Consider the following 25,427-nt stretch of genomic DNA (forward strand, 5'->3'; position numbering starts at 1 on the left):
GTGTAGTATTGAAAAATGTAAAGGTTTGCTAGGTTTCCCAATGTGCCAGCTGAGGTTGGGCCCAAAAACCAGAGCCACCCACTTCTAAAAAAAACAGGTCAGTTTTGTGTGTAAAAGTTTGATGTATCCATGTTGCGTTTTGGGCCATTTCTTGCACAGGCACCAGGCCTACCCACACAAGTGAGGTACCATTTCTATTGGGAGATTTAAAGAAACACAGAATAGTAGAACAAGTGTTATCACCAGTTGTATTTCTCTGTGGGGAACCCAAAAATTCAGAGATGTGCAAATAAACCCTGCTTCTTAACTCCATATCTTTTTCCCATTTTAGAAATACATCTGCTTCCTTGATACCTACTATTCACTAAATATATTTTTCCATATGAATTGCTGTATACTCGGTACACAATGGAAAATCATTATAAGGTTCATCTCAGTTATTGGCTCTGGGTACCTCTGGTTCTTGGAAAACCTACAAGCCATATATATACCTGCAACCAAAAGAGTTCAGCGGACGCAACAGTATATTGCTTTTGCAAATCTGACATAGTTAGAAAAAGTTGCAGATGAAAATATAGACATAAATGGCTGTTTTTTTTCAAATCAATTTCAATATCTTTTATTTCAACTGTTACTTTCTATAGGAAAACCTTAAAGGATCTACACAAATGACCCCTTGCTGAATTCAGAATTTTGACTACTCCTCAGAAATGTATCGCTTTCCGGGATCCACCATCCGTTTCACACCCATTTCTACCACTAACTGGAAGGAGGTTTAAAGAACAAAAAATAGGAAGAATGGACCATATCCCTGTAAATGCCACAAATGTGTTGAAAGGTTTGTTTTTCTTATTCAAGTCTGCTTGTTCCAGAAAGCTGGAAAGATGGTGAATTTAGCAACACAAACCCTTTGTTGGTGCCATTTGTAGGAACAAAATATATACGCTTTCACTGCAGCACTTTTTTCCCATTTTTCCCAATAAACTCAAAATGTAGCTATTTCTGATGGATACAGCTACCTGCGGATTCCTCACCTAATGAATTATCCCCATGCGTAGCATTCGCCGGAATGAGGTGAGGAATCCACAAGTAGCCAGTGTATCCATCAGAAAAAGCGTTACCGAAGGTAAGTAACTTGCTCATTTTGCTAATTTTCTCGGTCCCCTCTAGAGGAATCCACAAGCCCAGGGTAGTTTTAGAACCTCTAAGATGCTGGGGTAAAAAAGGACACACATTTGGATACCTTATGTGGACAAAAAGGTATGGGGTCCTAAGTGTAAACTACCCCAAATAGCTAAAAAAGGCTTTGCATGGGGGAAAAGGGCTAACAGCGAAGGGGTTAATACTGGGTTTGTTGTGCTATCCTTAGTTTGCAAATATTTATCTCTAGGGTGTCTGCTTGTAGTGTACACAAGATATCAGTGTGTTTGTTCGTCCATTATTTTGAGGAAAACATGGAAGAAATCAAGTCGTGGAAGGGCCTCACTCGCTTAGCATAGTGTGGCAAGTAATGTCCTTGTGTTCTGAAGAACAGGTAGTGTATACTTTCAACATTACAGATTGCTGAACAGGCCACAACATAAAGCAGCATCTGCAAAACAGTGACAATAACCTGTACTACTTATCTTTTAAAGTGAACATCTTCCAATTCAAACAGCCAGAATATTACCAAACTTGAAAGTCAAGAAATTCAAGTGCACAAAGAAGTTGTAGTCCGCCACTGAGATATCATCAGTGATGTCATAAATGATGTCATAGAACATGTCATGAGTGATGTCATGTGTGAGGTGATACACAGTGCATGGTGGGGTTGTACGTTATAGTTAGCTCTGTTAACTATGTCACTGATATAATCACCTAATTATAACATGACTTTAACCCCTGGTTTTTAGTAAATTTCGAAGGTTTTTTTTATTAACGTAAGGTACACACACACAACGTGTGTGTGTGTGTGTGGGTGTGTACTCTACGTAAAAAAAAAAAAAAACTTATATTTGTACACCTCAAATTTTGGTTAAAAAACTAATTTCCTTCACATTTCTCAGAGGGAAGGTTCAAGAAATGTCCTACCTCCCGGTGCTCCCATGCTTCCTGATAACCGTATCCCACTTCAGTGAGAGGGCCAAGTGACCTCGACACACAAGGCCCTAAATGCTATGTGGAAGGATGAGAACAGCAATAGCTGTAGTTTCAGTATTTCGAAATGGGCTTGGCTGTCACGCATGGGAACCAACCTAGCACAGTAATTTTTTAAAACTAGTCACCTCCATGATTCCAGGGTGGTGTGCCTTGCATGAATCCTATAATATTTTCTTACCCACAATGCCCTGCAAACCTAAAACATTTCCCAAAACCACACATTTCCCGTACATTTCTATGATGGTAATTATCAGAATCTACAGGGATCCACGAAATTCTAACCACCCAGTGTTGCCCATTGTCCCGATTAAATACTACCCCACTTGTATGGCTGGGCCTAGAATCTGTGAAAGGAACAAACCAAACCAGGGTCAATGGAAGTCCACTCGCAAGTACCAGAGGTTCCTTTTTAACTCTTCCCAGTGTTGGCCACCAGCCGAGTTAGTGGGGATATCGACTGCTGTCTGACATCAACACTAAATGGGTTAATCAAGCCTCGTGTCGTAGTTTGGACTCTTGCTCTGAGCAAGACTGCTGGTTTAAGGATAACAGTACTTTTGTTTGTAGGCGACTGAGTCTTTCCTACAACAAGTCGCAACTGTTGTCCCAACCTTACCGGCTCACTAGCAGCACCTCACCAGAAACACAATAGTAAAAGGTGATTTGTGGCAGTCGCTTACTCATGGACTCAAAGTAAGATATCTCAGGGTTGTCGTGGTTAAACGGAAATTACCCTTTTCTCACAGATATATTATGTCTCATACAAACAAAGGCAATAACACAGATGCAGTGAAGTTATAATAGTTTTTATTTAACATAACTGCAATTTGCGATAAGTTGCATGAACTGCAATGATTAGGATAATGAATATACCAAGCAACAGTATTGTGAAGAAGAGAGTCCTTGTTATGAAGACCCCACCATTTTGCAATATGTGAAAGAAATATATATATACGTATGTATAAGATGGAATATACCCTAATACCCTAGTATCCTAATGAGAATAGGCCCAACCTCCTACCTAAAGGAGAGCTGGGTTTGCTAAACCTAATCTGCCAAAACCGTGTCCATGAGTGGAGCCACCAACCCTCATTACCTTGGAATGCGGTCTCTATCTCAGCCTCCGTAGGGACACGAAGACTGGGTCAGCGTCTTGACGACTGCAGCATCGGTATCAGCGATGGTGGCGATGCCCTCTGGTCAGAATCCCTCTGATAATCTGTCTAAAGTGTGATGTATTTATACAGATCTACAAGGTCCCCTGACGTAGGTGTATTCCAAAACAATAGATAACAGGCATGCTTGGGACGGCAATTAATATCAACAATCCCTCGAAAGTAAAATCCCTAAGTGTGAACACCTACTGTTTGTTTGTCTTTGGTGCTTGATCTTGACGCCTTGGCACGGTTACACTGATAATGTAACTCATAACAAGTGGCCTAACTATAAACAAGGCAGCCATCTTAGAAGAAATAAATAATTAAACGGGCTAAGACAGAGCAAGCTAAGTAGGTTAAAAGTCACTAGGTGACAGGGGCACGAGTCTACAAGCCAGCGGCTAAGCTAACTCTGGCTATCCCATTAAAACGAACTAGGATTCACTACACCCTCCCCATTGCCGTAGCAGGTATGATGAAGGTACAGGAACCCAAAAGCTAAAAAATTGCTCCTGAACTAAAAGCTAAATGCTAAAACAAGGCAAAAAAAAAAAAGCATTCGCATGTTTTAAAAATATGTTAAAACAAATCTCTCTAAATATACATACAGAGATGTCAATATCAACTATGACAAGTACAGCGTGCAACAGCAAATGTCAACTAAATTGCATAATTTGGAATCGGGAATGGCAAGGTCAATTCATCAAATTATGTGTTATACGCATGATCTTGAAGAATGTCACCAGTCAAGGACCTCAAAAATGAGTCAACATCGTCCGAAGTTAAGTCTAGTGCTGGGCGGACAAACGGATCCACAGAGCAGAAGTAAGCCTCATATCCTGGTGCATCGAAATTTGCTGCAGTGTCCTCATCCATGGTAGATCTCATAACGGAAGGCTCATAGGTGGCCTCGCGGAGCAACCTCAGTCTCAAGGGGCAAGACCGTGTATGAACCCTCATCGGGGACATCAGCAGTTCGTGGTCCACAGGAGTTGTCGGTGCAACAGCAAGGCAGACCATAGGCAGATGTTCAAAGAGACACCATATGCAGCGGAAGACTGGCTGTACACACCAGAGAAGTGGCCGGAAAGACAACGACCAGTCAAGCTCCAGTTCCACCAGCAAAGGTGCACCGGAGATCCGAAGCACGCGCTCGCGGCACAGTGGAGTTGGTGGGAGCGGCTGCATTGCTCTGTGTTGCTGGAAAGAAACAACCACCGCGAATCAGAAGAAATAGCAGTAGCAGTTCGCCAATTAAAGCCAAAATAATTGGAAAGCCACCAAACACACTTGAAAAGAGAATGGATGGCTGATGGGATGACTCCGAAGACAGTCTGGAAGATGGACACGAAACCAGACCCGACAGCCTTAAAGAAATGCACAATCCCAGTGGTGCTTGAAGCATTGAATATTCTGGATACCAGCTCTCCAAAATGTTTGGGGAAATTGGTATTTAAAAGGGTTTGTATCTCGGCTGATGATCTCGCAATCTGGAGAGCATACGTCTCTTTTGCGGATGTCAAGGCGACCTGTTTCTGAAACAATAGCGCCTTAAGTCTACTCAATTTGTCATAGTTCATATTAATAGTATCTATGTGGGGCCACATGTCAGATACTTTTATCTCTCGTGTGGGGGGAAACAAAATATGTCCACAACACGTAACGACCTTCGTGACTGAGATTGCGTAGGCAATTCCAGGTTGCATGCCGCAACAGCTTTGATCGTTCAGTAGAACATTTCTTCTATTGGAAAGTACATGAAACACTGGAAGAATCAAGGGGACGGGAGTACCCTTCAGAAAACAGGCCAAATTCGCGACCCCCGCATTGCAAAGACCGTGAAGAGACACCTGTTTGCATATCATTGAATGACAAACAGCAGTCTCACATTCACTTCCGCTAAGAAAGACCTCCTGTTCACCGTTCAGACATTTATAATCAAAGGGCAACTCCCACTCTTCCTTAATAAAGCTGTCTCCTAGCCGCTCATATCGTCCCACGGCAAGATGTTTCAGGCAGCTCGAGAAACGAAATGTTGAAATCGGTAAATTAATAATGCCGTGCAAGAGCCAAATAGTCGAAGGACTCTCTGCCACTGTAAAGGGCAACTTATCTAACTTTCTTTACTTGAAGCAGGGTGAAACTAGCCTCCCTTTTAGCCATTGTCTCTTGTTCCCTGGAAAAATTAAAAGCAGTAAATAGTTCACTTCCATGGAATGTGTCCACTTTTCAGTGTCTGCAGTGTCCAACCCAGCTGCATGATGGAACGTAGCTGTGTTTGCCCATGATATAACCGGGACAAGTCTGTCTGAGTGATATCAATAGCAGACAACACTATATTTGATAGTGTATAAATCCTGTTGGACAGCGTGTTCATGCCATTGTCGACAACAGCTAATGTTTTTTCAAAATTTTCTTTATCGAGTTGCCTTAAACGTGCAGCAGCCTCAATCTGGGAAAGTTTCCAAATTTCATTGTACACAGCATATAAAAAACGTTTCGAGCGTTGTTTTCTAGGACCTAACAGGAAATCCTGCAAGTCTATACTGTCAGAAAGAGTGTTCAGGTGTTTCTTAACCGCTGTCAACGTGTTTGTCTGCACCCATTGCTGGCACAGCTTACCCACACTGTATGTCGTAATTATACCAGTATGTTGACCTGATAGAAAGCGAGGGTCAGGCCTGTTAATTGAAAAACCCACTGAAGAGTTCAAAAAACGCTTTTGACACTCATCAGTGCCAGAGGGCCATACCAACCACCCGCCGGGACGGGAAAGTGAAGAATTATAGGTACCAGCCTTAACCAGTGCATCTAGCCTGTCTTCTGAAACATTAAGAAAGTGTTGCCAATCTCTAAATTTTGACGGAGTAGGGATACTGGGCGTGTTCAGTTCTTTTATTTTTGCTAACCCCAGACAGGATGTCTGTTCAATAGTGCCATTTAAGAAAATCATTTGAACAGGAATCAGGCATGCCCGAAACAAAGCCTCTTTACCCTGTATCTGCCAATCTTGTGTTCCCCATACACTTTTCAAATCAATAGTGTTTTTCCAATATTCGTAACCCTCAAGCGAGAGCCGGGAAACAAAGGGATCTGAATAAATCAGTTTTGTATCTGTTAGCAAACGTTTTCTAATTTGTGCCGGAGGTATTTTAAAATAATACGACTCTGCTTTTCTTGTATCATGCCCGGAAAAGTATGTAAATTTATCGCTGTAATACTTTGGACTCCCCACCCTTGGTGTGGAACAGTGTTCCCACTGCGTGTAGTTCGAGAGGCCTATATCTAGTTGCACGGTGTAGGTAGTGATGTCCCCAATTGTTATAGCAGAACATTTCCCCATAATTCATTGTATGATCATATACATCATCACTTCCAAAAGCGGAATAGTCCTTCATTTCAGCTAGCATGGAATCAACTGTTAGGACATCCCAATCATCAGAGACAACATTAGGTGTAATAACATCAGACATTGAAATTTTGAACACGTATGGTATTTGAATTATCTCTGTAGGCCCGTATATATCGAATGGAACTCTGTTCCACACAATTCCATCAGTAATTGGCATAGCTGTAATATTTACAGGGGATAAATCCCGTCGGACCTTATGTGGAGAATGATGTGGTGTTAAAATTTCATCAACAGGCTCCACAGAGGAGCGATCAGGAATATAGTGACCATTAATCAGCAAAAAGAACACAGTCACAAAACCAATCCATAAAAAGAATGCAATAAATGTCAAACAGAACCATAGATAGTTCCATGGGTAGATCAAATAGTTCTTTTGAAGCCATCGATACAGCTTACTACTTTTTGAAAGTTTGTCAGGCACAGTTGAGGATGAATCCGAAGAAAAATCATCAATGTCAATGAAATAGCCAGAGGAAGTCTCTGCAAACACAGGACCCGCTGAATTCTGATCCACTGCTCGTGGAGGTTCTCGATAGACAACATCATTAGTCGTGGAAGTGTTCGTGTAAAATACAGCCAAATCTTGAAGCGGGGTGGTCACCGAAGATGTGACTGGAACCAACAAAAGTTCATTTTCCGCCCTCCCCATGGTCGAGGAAGTGTCTGGAACAGCAGTTGACATGCTTGCATAGTCAGTAGCAGTGATGTTCATCCTACTATGTAGATGGATGTCCTGTTGGGTAGTGAGAGGGGATCGGGAGCCACCCAAGGGACCTCCTGGTCTACTGTGGAGAATCAGCCACATGGTGTAATTTGATGTCATCAATGGAGATTAATCTATTTGATTTAGAACCAGACAATGGTGGTAGGATGACAGTCCTGGTGCCTTTTATTCCCAAGACCGGTACAGGTGCTCTGTATGATGGACCGGACTCCTTTTTCACAGCGATCTTCTCACGAACCAGATCCCCAACGTTAGGAATCCAGCCAGTCGAAGTTTTCGCCAATTCCCTTATTCCTAAGTTGGCAGCACTTGCAGATGATCTATCATCACGAAATTGTTGAAGCTCCTGTAAAACAATGAGACGCTCTTTTATGTCAAATGGCGTTTCTGCTGCCATCATACCAGGGGCATCAAGATCTGGGACATACATAGGTATCCCAAAGAGAACCTCATATGGAGACTTTCCCCCCAAGGACCGTCTTGGCACATTATTCAGTGCTCTCTGGACCCCATATAGGTGGTGTAACCAACTGCGGCCTGAACCTGATACTCGAGCTGTTAAGGATTGCTTTAGATCACGATTCCGCCACTCCACGACCGAATTTCCCTCGGGATGGTATGGTGAGGAGTAATGGAGTTCAACACCCATCATCCCCATGGTGTCCCTGAATGCCTTAGAGGCAAACGCAGGGCCCCGGTCCGAATGGAATGCTGCAACCGCATATGTACCGATAAAGATCAGCAAATCTTTTATAACAGTCCGGGCGTCAGCCGACCGCTGTGGCCATACCCACAGGAATCTAGAACAGGAATCCACAGCCACTAAAATATATTTGTATGCACCATCAGGCTGTAAGGGACCACAATGGTCTAGGTACACACACTGAAGTGGCTTGTCTGACACTAAGAGGGATGTCTGCGGAGGGCATTTGATATTAGAGCCCTTAATCTGCTGGCATATGTCACAGCAAAGGACATACTGTTTAGTTCGTCTGCATAGACCAGGCCACCAGTATCGTTGCTGTAGTATTGTTATCGTGGCCTGAACACCAGCATGTGCTGAAGCGACACCCTCATGTGCTGCTGTAATCAGCTCTAATCTCTGGTCTTCATTGGGGATCACTCGATCTCCAACCCCAGGAATTGTTGTATAAGCACCATTCTGTGCACTGATATGGTAAGTATAGTTTGTAGGGTATCCTTTCGGAAGGGCCTTGCCTGCAGCCGAAGCTTTAACGGCAATCAGTATTTCATTATCCAACCTCGTCCGAGAACGAGTCACTGCAGCCACAGAAGCCGTAGCTACTGATGCTTTGGCTGCTTCATCAGCCAATGTATTACCGGCAACGTGTATTCCTACACGCTGGTGTCCTAATGTATGAACTACATGGACACACGGCAGCTTATCCTTAAGATCAGCCACCCTCCCCCACAATGTTTTGTGTTTAATGGTGTTCCCCTTGGAATCTCTAAACCCGTTCAGTGTCCAATGATTGAGATATTCATTGTATGACTGGACGCAGTAATATGAATCACAGACTATCAAAGTCTGGCTTCCTGTCTCAGTATGTTCGAGCGCTAGAAGAAGAGCTTTAAGCTCAGCCAACTGGGCTGTGCAGTCCCCTAGGGTCTGCGTGTAGGTATTGTGAGGGTGAAAAACTCCATCTTCCATCACTTCACACACGGCTGCGCAAGCTGCCGAGTATTGATGTTTAGTACCTACAGCCGGTTGTGCTGATCTGTCAGTATAAATGATAGTATCATAACTGTCTAGTGACAATATATTTAGAGGAGTGGGGTACTCCTGTTCATACTGGAGAAACTCTTGTGTCTGAAGTCTGGGATCGAATACATAATCGACATCAGTGGCGGTCAGAGATGTTGCCCATTGAATCCAACGTGGATGTAATGCCTTAGCGTTCGGAACGCTCGCTTTAGTGACCGCCTCTAAGGCCGGCACCGGGGAGACAACAATAATGCGTTTCCCCTGGGCAAGTGGCCTCTCCTTTATGACGGCCATCTGAACTGCTGTCAGAATCTTTTCTGTAGGTGCAAAACGCTTTTCAGCATTGGAATATAAATGTGATTTATATGCTATCGGCACTGTGTCATCCTCATTAAAGGTGACATAAGTAAATCCAAGTGCTCCAGCAATTATTCTGATGACCAAATTTGTTTTATTGTCACGTGTGTGTAAGTGTTTAGCATCAAGTATGTCCCGTTGCATATCCCTAAGGATATGTGTGTGTTCAATCGTCCATCGTCTGCTAGAAAAATTGGGCTGTATTAAGTCATAAAGTGGCTTGATGCGTTCTGCATAATCTAGAATGTATGTTCTGCCAAAATTAAAGAAACCCAGTAATGACTGTAATTTCTTAAGTGTGTTGGGAGGCTGTAGTTGAGCAAATTTTTCTAGAAAGTGTGGGGCCAGGCTCTTCCCTTCGTTAGATAGCTCATATCCCAGGAATAACACACTAAGAAAGGCTATCTTGCTTTTCTTAAAATTGAATTTATACCCCAGTCTGCAAACCCCAAAATGATCCGATCGACCCTCGCAAGATGAATTGCGAGGGCGTCGTCAGTGAGATAGATGTCATCCACATAGGACAATGCAGCAGAATCAATTTCGTTCAAAATTGATGTTACACGGGCTGAAAACAGGCCAGGGCTATTTTTATAGCCTTGAGGTAAACGACAAAAGCGTTTCTGAGAGCCAAATGAAAATGCACTTAGGTCCCTACTCTCATGCGCTAAATTTTGGCAGAAAAATCCATTAGATATATCCAATGTTGTTTTATACTTTTTACGCACTATATTATTTATCAGTGCTGTCCTGTGGGAGTTCTGTATAGCATATGTGCGTGTATGGCTATTCAAGTGTCTATAATCAACCACTATTCTATATGAAAGATCTGGCTTTGCAACAGGGAATAATGGATTATTCAACGCAGATGCACAGGGCTCAATTACTCCCTGGTACTCAAGTTGTGATAGGATCTCCTTTACCGGAGCCTTTGCATCATGTTTAACAGGGTACTGTGGCTGCGGTTGGGGTGTAGACCGAACCGGAATAATATGACAAGGAGAGTCCTTGTCCCAACCTACATGATTACGGTATAGTGCAGGTGGCTGCGCTAAAGCCCATTCAGCAGCATAGGCTTCTTTGGCTGCTTTGGGAACAAGATCGGGGAAAGAAGGCAAAATGACATCTTCCCCATGCGGGAGCTTGCGGACCTGTTCAGGAGGCCAGTCCCTCTCGGCCAGTAGGATATCACTAGTAAGTTCATCCCAAAATATCACACTAATAGTGCGTTCCACGTCTCCCTCTATCTGAATTGTTAAATCATAAACCCTATCGGGGGGAAGAACGTGGCCATCCGCTGTTTCAACCGCGATGTAATCGCTAGTTGCTGTCGCATCCAGATGATCTTTCAGACTCCGGCGACATATCGTGACCTCTGCCGCGCTGTCTAACAGAATCACTGCCCACGTCTTGTTCCTCAACAGCGTTCTCAATATTACTGGGATTTTTAACTGTCAGTGCTGCCACCTTCTTTTTTTTAAACTGTGGCTTTTGCTGCGGAATCTTTTCTTCTTTTTTAATGGTAGACTGTGGTGAGTCTTTCTTTTCTTTCACGTATTCCGGACGTCGATCTTGACGGCCCCCTCTCTCGCTACGTTTATCCGGTGCGTCCTGAAAGGAACGAGAGGGACGTGAATCAGTATATCTGTCTGGAGTTCTAATGTGATCCCTACTTCTGAGATTATACCTCCTTTAGGAGTACTCCGGATGTGGAGAATCAGCTCTCTTATTTCTTTTGTCTTTGAAATCTTTTTGTTGGTCCCAGCGCTTTTTAGAACCCTCTTGTGCCTGCTTAATACCCTCCTTCTGGGCGGTACATTGTAATTCCAATTTTTTAGGTTTGGCTCCCAAACTATCCCGTCCTATACTAGTATAGGTATCGGAAATTATTTTCGGTAGCTGTCTCTCTTGTTCCATATTTGGAGTTTCCCGGAGACGCTGGCGTATTGCCAGAGCCACCGCTTCCCCTTTAATATTACTCAGTATTATTGAGGAGACGGCGTCAAAGTTACGCATCAATTTCATCCCCAGATCCGGTGCAGCCCCATGTTCATTTTGTATTTGTTTTAACACTTCCGGTAAATTGGCAAGTGTTGGGGTACCATGTGTGGTAGTATAAACGGCAGCGAAGACTGTACCCCATGTGGCACAGTCATCCACCGAGGGAACCATCCCAAACGGCAAGCACATCGTGAGCAGTTTATGTTTTTCCTGTGGTCCCTTATGGGGAAACACAGCTTCCAGCTGATTCGTTTTCTGGGCAATCCAGAACGGTATTTTTTCCTGTTCCGTGGGCACTTTACCCATAATAGTATGCACAGTTTGTGGATTAATCCCAGTGGCCAATTGATAACCACCAGCTACTGGCGGTGCTGGATGCGCTGGCATAGTGTTCAATGTTTGCAGTACGAACTGAACCAATCGTCTATATAATGCCACTAATTCATTATATAGTACTCGTAAATCTGCGATCGGCATGGTCTGTATGCCTGGGTGAGGTGTATATGTGGCAAACATAGGCCATGTAGGTCCCTCATTACTTAAGGGACCTAGCCTCACTCTTCGTAGTACATGTGGTAGGGCGCCTTCAAACCAGTTCTGATGCTCTTGATATGTGAGCGAAATCTCATGATACTGGTATGCTTCGTACCCTACAGGTACGTTCGCAATTTCATATGTATGAAATGTGTGCGTTCTTTGGTCAGCCTCAGGAAAGGTGACCCAAGAGTAAAACGTTTCTGTTTGGTATGCTTCAGTTGCCTCTATTATCAGAGTAACATCCCCGCCCTCGTCTGTAAGGCCATGCACTAATAAATGTTGTGTAAGTGCATGTCTAGCATTTGCAGGAATATCTATGGTATTAGCCATATTTGTTTAGAGAAACGGAACACCAAATATGGGAAGTCTTTTCCTTTTTATGAGTTCGAGCTCGAACAACCTACAGCTTAATTAGGTGTTACCTGTTCAGCTGAGGAGGATTCTCCCAAAGACCACGGACGTCTCTGTATAATGGTACTCAGGGTACCTGTTGTCTGTGAGACAGTGATAGTCAGGGTATCCGTAAATTAGTGCCTAAACACCATCGTTGGTGGCGCCATGTCGTAGTTTGGACTCTTGCTCTGAGCAAGACTGCTGGTTTAAGGATAACAGTACTTTTGTTTGTAGGCGACTGAGTCTTTTCTACAACAAGTCGCAACTGTTGTCCCAACCTTACCGGCTCACTAGCAGCACCTCACCAGAAACACAATAGTAAAAGGTGATTTGTGGCAGTCGCTTACGCATGGACTCAAAGTAAGATATCTCAGGGTTGTCGTGGTTAAACGGAAATTACCCTTTTCTCACAGATATATTATGTCTCATACAAACAAAGGCAATAACACAGATGCAGTGAAGTTATAATAGTTTTTATTTAACATAACTGCAATTTGCGATAAGTTGCATGAACTGCAATGATTAGGATAATGAATATACCAAGCAACAGTATTGTGAAGAAGAGAGTCATTGTTATGAAGGTCCCCACCATTTTGCAATATATGAAAGAAATATATATATACGTATGTATAAGATGGAATATGCCCTAATACCCTAGTATCCTAATGAGAATAGGCCTAACCTCCTACCTAAAGGAGAGCTGGGTTTGCTAAACCTAATCTGCCAAAACCGTGTCCATGAGTGGAGCCCCCAACCCTCGTTACCTTGGAATGAGGTCTCTGTCTTGACGACTGCAGCATCGGTATCAGCAATGGTGGCGATGCCCTCTGGTCGGAATCCCTCTGATTATCTGTCTAAAGTGTGATGTATTTATACAGATCTACAAGGTCCCCTGACGTAGGTGTATTCCAAAACAATAGATAACAGGCATGCTTGGGACGGCAATTAATATCAACAATCCCTAGAAAGTATAGAGAGGGAAAATCCCTAAGTGTGAACACCTACTGTTTGTTTGTCTTTGGTGCTTGATCTTGACACCTTGGCACGGTGACACTGATAATGTAACTCATAACAAGTGGCCTAACTATAAACAAGGCAGCCATCTTAGAAGAAATAAATAATTAAATGAGCTAAGACAGAGCAAGCTAAGTAGGTTAAAAGTCACTAGGTGACGGGGGCACGAGTCTACAAGCCAGCGGCTAAGCTAACTCCTGCTATCCCATTAAAACAAACTAGGATTCACTACAGGTTCCTCCTGCCTAAGATTAGGAAGCTTGCAACCTGAACATAATTGATCATTTCCTGGTTGCAGAAGCAGGGATCCATGCGTACGTCTGGTCCACAGTGCTTCACAGAAAATCCCCCCAAACCCTCCTAAGCATTTGAGAGCATTATTCTGAAGTTGGCAGATAATGGATTTCGCAAGTTTACTAGATGCAGTCATTTTTAGAGAGTAAAATGTATGTTGAATTATGCTATAAACTTCAAGCTTCAGAACACAAAGTAAAATCCCGAGGTTGTTGAATTACTCCTACATTGACCTGATAAATTTCAAAGCTCAGAAATAATTCATCGTTTTGTAAATACTGAGCTCAACGTATTACACCATTTGTTTGGGGCAATGAGAATCCCTCCAGTTGATGGCAACTATTGTATCTACAAATAAAAGTACTATATTCTTGGTTTCTTTATTACTAACTCTGAAGATTGCTGTTGAGATACCCGGGACACCTGTGTGTGCATCTTTCAGAATGTGAAGGTGCTACATTTTAGTTTATATGGTTTTTGTTTTAAATCATGTTATTAGCTAGGTTACAGCTTTCACTGGTGGCCACTTCTGGTTTCACTTTACACCAATTGACACCTTCAAAATTGAGCTTAAAACAACTGGAATCTTACTTACTCACATCATCATATGTTCTAAACACACAACCACCTTCACCATCTCCCTTGGGCAGTGGTTCCCAGCCTGTGGTCCGGGGACCCCTTGGGGACCGCAAAGCCTCCTCAGGGGGTCAGCGACTGCTTAGAAAATTAAATATTCTTGACAGATTAGGTCCCCAGCTTTAAGTTATGACTCAATGCGGAGGTCCCTGGATTCCAATAATGATTCAGTGTGGGTCCCCGTTTTCCAATAATGATAAAGTGGGGGTCCACAGAAGTCAAAAGGTTGGGAACCACTGCCCTAGGGAGTACAGTACAGTAGAGTGGTAGGGTTTGGGCCACCTGTTGTCATACCCCAAGTTGTGGTCTCCGATTCACACTTGATTTGCCTTTATCTGTTGAAAGAACCTCTAGTTATGAGTGTTTGAACTGTGCCCAACAGGGGCTAAAACTGGGTTTCTGTGGAAATGTCTTCACTTTATGTGCAATGCAGGGGGTCAATATCCACCGCTATTTGGGCCTGTCGAAGGGGCTGGGTGATTGAGAGTGTAAAGTGATATATTGTAATATCAGTCTTTGGTCAGTGTCCGGGGCACCGGCAGGCGGTGGGGTAAAGAAAGGTATGTACCTGGCAATCAGGGGCAGTCGCCCCCCTCAGGAGTGGCATTAGATGGGTAGCTGTCAGTGGTGTATTATTACTATCTCTTGGCCAACAGGGATTGGGTGCTCCTCAAGGGGGTCTGAGGTCTGTCTTAGCTGCTAATTGCTTCAGGTATGTATCTCAGGCATCTGGGTGAGGAGGGGTTTGTTGTCTACAACAAATGGCAACTCATTACTTGACATAAATGCACATTCTGAATATATAAGAAAGAACTTCTGAGTGCTCATACACTGACACACATCGTTGCCTTGATGCGTGAAACTAGGTCTACTAAAAGTGGACCCGTTCTAATAATAAAGAAAAAACTCAGTGGGGCACATCAAAGACAGTGTCTACATTTAAAGATAATTTGATATCTTGATGAGATGACATGGGAAAACCTATTGAAATAACTGATATAATTTCTCCCTTTCCTGAGAAGTGTACACAAACTAATTCAAAGAATATGACATATACAAAAGTAAAACTAACCGAGAGAAAAATATGTCTATGCAAATAGAAGTTTTAATACAAAGAATGAAGAAAATCCTATTATACACATACACATATATACATATACACAAAACATATCGAAAAACAATAAAAAGCCATCAGCTGACACGTGTTTCTTCCTGAATGGACTTCTTCAAGGCTGAGAAAATCACAACAAGCAACAATCACTAACAACGAATATACATATACAATTTTATACAAGAATTAAAATATATATACATCTGACATTTTGTTCTTAAATTTTTCCAAAACACATAAACAAAGAAGTTTTTTTAGTCAGTTAGATGCACAAACTCTTATATACACATCATGTTTATAATATGGCACTTGATTTGAATCTAAACAAGAGACTACAAAGGAAAGGAAGAGAACCACCACCACGCAACCTTAGTGGCAAAATGTTTTTTTCTCTAAATGTCCGAAAGTATAGTGTAAAGTACTCCCCATGTCTCCAAGAGTGGGTCCATTACAGCCACAGCTATATACAACCCTACCGCATGCAAACCCAAGTGAAAAGGAGATTCTTTTTTGTTGGCATAGATCACTTAATATCCAAAATTTCCCTTTTGTCGGCAATAAACCGCTTTCTATCCAAAACAACCCCTCCTTGTGTAATGGTGAGGAAAGAAAGTCTCACAAGTATATATACCTTTACTGTCCATATGTTCCTATCCCTTCTATCATCCTCTACAGAAAAGGGAGGAAAATAATAATTATATTACTCTCCTTTTGCTTGTCAAAAATGGTTCTCCAGAATGTAAATGTAGTATATTGCAATGTCTTTACTGACCTGTTTGAAACCACAGTCAGTCACCTCTTTTTTCTTCGAAATCAGTCTAAAAAGGCATCGCAAACCTCATGTGTTGAGGAACCAGCTGCAATACAAATAGTCAAAATATCTCTGGTATTCTCTCTAAGAGAAACTCCATTTCTATATAGTCATCATCCACCCATCTAGCAAACTTTATACCCATGTCTCTACACTGTCCAGTAATGGAGCAAACACTCAGATAATGTTCAATTTTTCCATTAAATTACATGACACACACTTCCCAAACTTGTGCTGTGCACTTACCTATACAATCCTCTTTTTGTTGTATTAATTCATCCCAATTCCGTTTTCTGATAGATCTCGGCAAAAATGCCAAGGGCTTGTGTGCCCCGTTTAGAGCTTCAGATTTGTTCGAAGCAAGTACAAGCCCCTCGCCGGCATTTTAAACGCCGCGCTCAGACCGAAAAGGAGCCGATTAACATCGAAAACGGACTTCCGCCTATCCACTAAAGAGACGGCAGCCATTTTGAAATGGCTCGTATTATCTTATCATACAACAGATGCATCGGCCGTGTTATTGACCCCCTGTGAGTCTTCCAGCTTTATTGATAATGACTATAAATTACATACCCACATTTTAAACGCCTCGTTCGTACTCTGAAATAATTACTTAACCCCAAAAACGGACATATGCCTATCCATTAGAATCACGGCCGCCATTTTGGAGTTGTTCGTTTTCAGTTAGAGCTACCACACAATGAGAACGGCGGCCATTTATAAATGGCGATCATCATATATCGTGTATCATTCTTACACATGCCTTTAATGCAGAATGCCATTGAAGCAATAAGATTCCGACTTGGTGAAAAGATACAAATTAGATCTATTTGCCGCATTTTAAGTGCCGCGATCATACTCCGAAAAAATTAATTAACAGCAAAAACGGACTTATGCCTATCCATTAGAACCACGGCGGACATTTTGGAGTGGTTCGTATTCGGTAAGAGCTACCACATAATAAGAGCAGCGGCCATTTAAAAGGTGATTATCATATATTGTGTATTATTCTGACATATATCATTTCTGCAGAAAGCTATTAAAGTAATGAGATTTGGACTTTGTGAAAAACTATAAATTAGATCTATTTGCCAACAAAAAAACAGGAAAAAAAAAATTGTCACCCGTCCAGTGTCATGATGACAACGGAATTCTTACCCTAAATATGTACAAAAATATATCACATAGGTAAACATGCAAAGCAAAGAGGTACCCCCAGCATGTAGAGAATACAGAAAAGAAAAGTAAGACCCCCCCAATCTGTAACAGATTAGGGTATGAGATGTCTGTCACCAAAATTAGTAACCAATATCATTTATATACTGTTCTTCATCCATAATATGCCAAATAAATACATTCAAAGGAAATGGTACAATTCGTCATCCAAATTCATACCCATTTCAATTGTTCTTAATTTAATAATCCATTTTGCTTCATTTTTACGCAAATCCAATGTTCTATTACCACCCCTAGCATTCGTTGGGATATGATTTATACCCATGTATTTTACTAATGGTACCTCCATTTCTGGATGTTTGTCTTTAACATGCCGTACTAGCGGTGATGCTGTGTCATGATTTCTTAGGGCTCTGATATGTTCTTGAATACGTTCCTTCAAGGGCCTTATTGTACTGCCCACATATATCTGGCCACATATACATTCCAATAAATATACCACAAATTTCATATTGCAGTTGATAAAAGTGGAAATTATATATTTATCACTACCATTATATCAGAATTCAGTAGTTTTATGCATTGCCATACTGCACATATTGCAATTCCCACACTTATAGAAACCCGCAATTTTATTAGGAAGCCATGTTGTTTTGCTTTCCATCAACGGCGGTAGGAAACTATTGCAAACTTCATTTCTAATAGTTCTACCTCTTTTGTGGATCATTTTAGGTTTCTTAGGAAGAAGAGCAGCAAGTGTCTCATCTGTCTGTAGAACATTCCAGTGTTTACAAAGAATGCAATATATATTGGGACTGTTCTGACTATATGTAGTACAAAAACTCATTCCTCTGTATGAAGAGCTGTCTCGCATCTTCGTCTTTTGACCCAATAGGGTAGTTCTACATGTTTGATCAATCTTTTTCCTTGATGTTTTAATGATACGTTTGGAATAGCCTCTTTGTGCAAACCTGTTTTCCAATTTGTTTAGTTCTATGTTTCATACAATTGGATCGCTACAATTTCTTTTCAGTCTAGTCATTTCCCCAAAGGGAATAGCTGAAATTTGACTTTTGGGGTGCGCACTTTCCGCATGTAATACAGAATTACAGGCTGTTGGTTTACGGTAGACTTTTGTATGGGTCAGATTGTCTGTGATGGATATCTCTAGATCCAAGAAACAGACTTTGTTCTTGCTAAATTCATACGTCATTTGAATATTATCAATCAATCAATCAATCATATTATTTATAAAGCGCACTATGTACCCGTCAGGGTTTCGAGGCGCTGAGAGGGGGGGGGGGAGCGCTGCTGATTTAGCGGTCGAAGAGCCAGGTCTTGAGGAGCCTTCTGAATGCGAGGAGGTCCTGGGTCTGGCGAAGAGATGTGGGGAGAGAGTTCCAGGTCTTGGCGGCGAGGAAGGAGAAGGATCTGCCGCCGGATGTCTTGCGCTGGATTCGGGGTACGATGGCGAGGGCGAGGTTGGCGGATCGGAGTTGACGTGTTGGAGTGTAGAAGTTAAGTCTGGTGTTGAGGTAGGAGGGTCCGGTGTTGTGAAGTGCCTTGTGAGCGTGGGTCAGGAGTTTAAAGGTGATCCTCTTGTCTACCGGGAGCCAGTGGAGTTCCTTTAGGTGAGGGGAGATGTGACTTCGGCGGGGTATGTCGAGGATCAGTCGGGCGGAAGCATTTTGGATGCGTTGGAGTCGTTTGATGTCTTTGGTTGGGATGCCTGTGTAGAGTGCGTTGCCGTAGTCAAGTCTGCTGCTGACGAGGGCCTGGGTCACCGTCTTTCTGGTTTCTGTTGGAATCCACTTGAAGATTCTGCGGAGCATTCGAAGGGTGTTGAAACAGGAGGAGGAGACGACGCTGACCTGTTTGGACATGGTGAGGGCGGAGTCCAGGATGAAGCCGAGGTTTCTTGCGTGGCTGGCAGGGGTGGGCGGGGGTCCGAGGACGGAGGGCCACCATGAGTCGTTCCAGGCCGAGGGAGTGCGCCCGAGGATGAGGACCTCGTTCTTGTCGGAGTTGAGTTTCAGGCGACTGTTGTTCATCCAATCGGCGATGGATTTTAGTCCCTCGTGGAGGTTTGTTTTGGCGGTGAGCGGGTCTTTGGTCAGGGAGAGGACGAGCTGGGTGTCGTCGGCGTAGGAGATGATGCTGAGATGATGTTGGCGGGCCAGTTGAGCGAGGGGGGCCATGTAGACGTTGAACAACGTAGGGCTGAGGGAGGATCCTTGGGGGACGCCGCAGATGAGGTTGGTGGCTTTGGAGCGGAAAGGGGAGAGACGGACTCTCTGCGTTCTGTCGGAGAGGAAGGATGAGATCCAGTGGAGGGCTTTGTCTTGGATGCCGGCTTCCTGGAGGCGGGTCAGTAGGGTGCGGTGGCAGACGGTGTCAAAGGCGGCTGATAGGTCGAGGAGGATGAGGGCTGAGGTTTCGCCGTTGTCCATTTGATGTCTGATGTCATCTGTGGCGGCGAGGAGAGCAGTCTCAGTGCTGTGGTTTCGTCTGAATCCGGATTGTGAGGGGTCCAGGATGGAATTGTCTTCGAGGAAGTGGGTGAGCTGAGTGTTGACGATCTTCTCGATGACTTTCGCTGGAAAAGGGAGGAGAGAGATCGGACGGACGTTTTTGAGATCGTTGGGGTCGGCCTTGGGTTTTTTGAGGAGGGGTTGGATTTCTGCGTGTTTCCAGCTGTCCGGGAAGGTGGCAGAAGTGAAGGAGAGGTTGATGATCTTGCGGAGTTCGGGGGCGATGGTGGCGTTGGCTGAGTTGAAAACATGATGGGGGCAGGGGTCCGTGGGGGAGCCTGAGTGGATGGTGTTCATGGTTGTTATGGTTCTGCCTCGTCCACGTGGGTCCAGGCGGTGAGGCGGCAGTCGCGGGAGGAGACGTCGGGGGTGGGGTCTGGCGGTGGACCGGTGTTGAAGCTGTCGTGGATGGTAGCGAATATTAAAGATATTACAATTGATATATTCATAGAATTCCATTAATAGTTGTTCAGATCCAGTCCAAATCATTAAGACATCATCAATATATCTTCCCCAGAAGAAAATGTTATCGGTAAGTACAGCAGGGCCCTTCTTCCAAACATGTATTGCTTCAAAGAAACCCATATATATATATTTGCATATGATGGAGAGAACCGTGAGCCCATGGCTACTCCTTGTGCTTGCTTAAACCATTGTCCCTCATGTAAAAATACATTATTTTCCAATGTAAATTCAATCATACACAGTATCATATCCGTGTGTTCCAAATGAGATGCTGATCTTCCAGACAGAAAATGCCGCACTGCTTGTAAACCTTTGTCTTTGGGGATACATGTATAAAGAGAAGATACATCTAAGGTGACCAACATCATGTCTGGAGTCCAATTCACGTCCTCCAGCTTGCGAAGAACATCCTTCGTATCCTGTAGATATGAAGGAATGTTTTTCACAACCGGCTGTAAATAGCTATCGATGAACTCGGAAAGTCTTTCCGTAGGCGCTCCTATCCCCGATATTATGGGTCTGCCTGGTGGTGAAGTGGCATTTTTATGTAATTTGGGTAATATATATATACATGGTGATGTAGGATAAGGATTGAAAATATATTTGAATTCCAAATCAGAAATTAAACCCTGATTACACCATAAGGATAACAATTTCTCCAGTTCATCAACAATCATTTTAATGGGGTTACATTGCAATTTTACATATGCACTACTGTCCGCCAATTGTCTATCTATTTCTTGAACATAGTTAGCTCTATCCAAGATCACAATGTTTCCCCCCTGGTCTGCCTCTTTGATCACTATATCATGATTACTTCCCAGTTCCTTTAAAGCCAGTCTCTGTTTTTTGGTTATATCGAATGATTTGTGAAAGTTGCCACGCTTGATTTGTTTTTGAAGTTTAGACAAATCTTCTTTCACCAATCTCCCAAACACTTCTATGGCGTTATTACTAGGTAACTTGGGGGTAAAACTAGATTTGGGTTTGAGGCCACTGTTTAAAGATGTATCCTGAACAATTTTAAGGTCATTTGTTGTCTCTCAGGTAGGGAGTGCCAGCCCGCAAGTTTTGCTGTTGCCAACTTATGTAGCTCCTGTAGCCAAAGTTGTTCAGAGGGCGTGTCCGGGGTCTTCCAGGCCATGGCAATGCTGTGTTTCTCCAGCAGGTATGCTAAGTCTAGGAATTTCATGGCATAGTTGTTCTTGGCTGTGCATGCGTGCAACAATCCCTAGGATACACAGCAATGGGTCAGTGGGCAGTGTTTGGCCAGTGATGTCCAATAGGTTTGCAGCTGCTGCTCTCCAGAATCGACCAGTCACAGGACAAGGCTACACCATGTGGTGGAAGTCCGCTTCCTGGGCCAGATACCGTGGGCACCCAGGGGCTGTAGTCAGAAACATGCGGTGAAGGCATGCAGGTGTAAGGTATGTCCAGTAGAGGTAATTAACCTGAGTGAACTTCAGTCGGGGTTCCTGGATACCTTGGGCACCTGCTCAAGTGCTGTGGCCCACTGCCCATCTGTGAGGTCCTGACCCATTGTGGCTTCCCATTGTTCTTTGACGACAGGGAAAGTCATTATGTGGGTGTCTAGTAGTGCTTTATACTGCACTGTGATAGCTTGTCTTGTCTGGGATTCCGAGGAGTGAGCATGGCTCGCAGGGGCTAGGAAGGATCAGGCTTCAAGCGCTCAGGGCGCCACAGGTGTACTATCACAAGTAACAATGCATTGTAGAATAGGGACTGGCCTTCATCTGTGTCATACTGCTCCCGAAGTTCCTGGAATGTCATTAGGGTTTTGTGTACGTAAAGTTCTCCCCATGTGGTGAAGCCACCCTTACCCCACAACCTGATATTGTGGAGCGATGCCACCCTTTGGAGTGCCGACAGCGCACACAATAGGCTTGGAGGCAGTTCTCGTGATGGATACCTGTGCCAGCAGCTCCTGTCAGTCTCAATCATTTGGCCAGAGCATGAAATGGTCTGTCGGGGTCCACCAACCAATTTATTATAGTGCCACCTTCACAGTCACCTGTTTAGGGCTGGGGGAATCTGAGAGCCAGCACATCGGCCATTGTAGTTGGGCTGCTGCTTAATAAATCTTAAAGTTCGGTACACCCAGCCCTCCCCGTTCTAGGGGAGCATACAATTTCCTAAGCCTAACTCTTTTGCGGCCAGGCCTCCAAATCAAGTCAGATAGGAGGGACTCCAGGTCTTTATACAAGGGCATGAGGAAGCTGCCCGGAATGGCCGAGAAGTAATATAGTAATCTAGGCAGTGCCATCATCTTAGCTATCGACACCCTGACCATCAGGGATAGCAGAAGGGATTTCTAGAATGCCAGTCATCTGCATATGCAGGCAGCACAATCTGCATTTACCAGGTGGGGTTATGCTTCACGCTCTGCGTGTGCACATTTTTGCATGGGGTATAGGCCTGATTTTGCCCAAATTCAGCCACAACCCAGATATTCCTCCAAAGTCCTCTAACATTTCCATTCCACTTGTGAGATCTCTGGCTGCGTCTCTGAGGTACACCAGCATATAGTGAGATATTTTCCCACGAGTTGCCACTTGGGATCCCTCGCTGCAGTCTTTGCAGGAGAAAAAGGCATGCAAGAGGCTCTATAGGTACTGCAAAGATGACCGGTGACAGTGGGCATCCCTGCCTAGTGCCCGTGTGTATCTCAAACATTGCTGAGATTTCCGTGCCTGCTTCCACCGTGCTGTTGGGTGGGCGTAGAGTAGTGTTATTCAGCCTACTATCTCCTAGCCCAGTCCCATTCTTCACAGCACCTCCAATAAGTACAAGCACCCTAAGGTGTCAAAGACTTTCTCTCTCTTGAGTGAGAGTGCTGTGGGCAGCAGTGCCACTTGGGAGTTTTCCTCCATCAGATGGAAGAGGCGTCTCAGATTCAGGAATGTGTTTCATTCCGGAAGGAATCCATTTTGGTCATGGTGGAGCAGTGTAGTTAGGGAAGGTATGAATCTATTTACAATGAACTTCCTGAGGATCCTATAATCCGTATTTAAGAGGGATAGTTGTCTGTAGGAGCATACATTAAGTGGGTCCTTGCCTGGCTTGGGCAGGACTACAATCATTGCTTCTTGTTGGGTTGCTGAAAGGGCACACTCATCCCTGGCCCTCTGTTATATTTTGTGCAGCTTTGGGCCGAGGTCACACTGTAAGCTGAATAGAACTCCACTGGGAATCCATCTATCCAAGGGGTTTGGTTGCGTGCTAACTGTTCTATCGCAAGTCAGATTTCTTCAATCAACACCACCTTATCCAGAGTGTGGGGCTGTAGGGGATCTAGGTGCAGAATTGGTAGCCTGCCCTGGTACTCCTGTGGGGTTGGGTCCTCACTATCTGCCAGCGAACTCTGGAGCACGGTGTAGTATTTGAGGCAGGCCAGATTGATACATCAGATTGTGTATTCAGTACTTGCCCCTCCAGGACTTAACAGCATTTATGGAGGCCTTTGGGGGTCTCCGACCTAAAGGGCCACACCTGCATCCATCCTGCCCTGTCTCCTATTTACTGATGAGTCACTGCATGATCTAGTTTTTCTAGTCTAGCTGCCATTGCCCTGTGATCCCTTCTAAGTGGGGTCATCTTGTGCGCGGGTTCCTGCATCTGACACTGTCCTTATCTTGACTTCCTATATATCATTTTCCAGTTTGAGTAGCTGTAATGTAAAACATGTTTTACCCCATATGAGGTTTTAGTGCATAGGCCCTGTGAGACAGCATTGACTGCATGCCACCTGATCCCTGTCCCAGTGGTGCCCCCCTCATTTTTGGCAAATTAGGTAGTGATGTGTGCCCAAGGAGTCCCTAATGCCCCCAACTGCAGTGCAGGAGTATACAATTTCCGAGTGGGTGAGCCCAACCTCTGCCCCATTGTATCATCAGTTTAAGGGGGTTGTGGCCTGAAAATCTGCAGCCCAGGTATTCTATGGCCATAACCTGAGTTGCCATATGGGAGTTACCTAGGGAAAGGTCTATTCACATGTTTAGTAGGTGAACCAGAGAGTAATACGAGTACTACCTAGCATTAGGTGCATACAGCGCCAGATGTGGATTAGCTGTCATGTTCAAGGCAGTTTCTAAGAGCCAGTGCTGTCCTGGATGCCAATGTTCCCTGCAAGGGGGGCAGGGGGACGATGTGTCTTTGGTAATATGATGCGCAAAGTTAAAGTCCCCACCCCATAGACTGGGTCCTGCCAAGTTGTGGATCTGCGTGGATGGTGAGCTCTGCTGAGAACTGTTGCTGGTTACTGATGAGGCATGGAGTGCCAGCATCGCAGTCAGGGTTCCATCTAGTGCCCCTCCACCATCACATTTCTGCCTTCTAGATCCGCTGTCATACAGTTTGTCATTAGCAGCACCCCAAGGACTGCCCAGATGAGTTACCCCCCAGCATATGCCAAGAGGTGCCAAAGATTTGGCCTCTCCATCTATTCTGCAATTTGTGAATTTCTTTTGTGGCCATATGTGGTTCTCGTAGGTATACAATGTGGGTCAATCATCACCTAAGGTAGGAATAGATCCGAAGCCGCCATGTGGGGTAGTCAAACCCTGTATATTCCAGATGACAACGTTGTATGCAGGTAGGTAGGTGGGTGAGAGTGCATGTTCCCTTTGTGCGACCCTGGGTCAGCCTACACCTCCCCTGGAAGCCGGGGTACATCAGTCTGCGTTGTGCTCCACCCCCTCTATTCATGTGCTACTGCATTTTGTGTTCCCATGGAATTAAAACCCCATACAATAACCCAACTCCTGCTTCCTGGTTGGAACAGCAACAAGTCCACAACCAAACCTTAACTAAAGTTCCATTTACATGCTCCATCTCACTACAATGGACGTTTAGCAACTGAAGTGCACCTGCCACCCAGCCCTGCATATGTGTAACTTATGTCCTCCTTCCTCCTGCCTGCCTAC

The sequence above is a fragment of the Pleurodeles waltl genome, chromosome 3_2 (assembly GCF_031143425.1).
Source record: "Pleurodeles waltl isolate 20211129_DDA chromosome 3_2, aPleWal1.hap1.20221129, whole genome shotgun sequence".
In the NCBI taxonomy this organism is placed as follows: Eukaryota; Metazoa; Chordata; class Amphibia; order Caudata; family Salamandridae; genus Pleurodeles; species Pleurodeles waltl.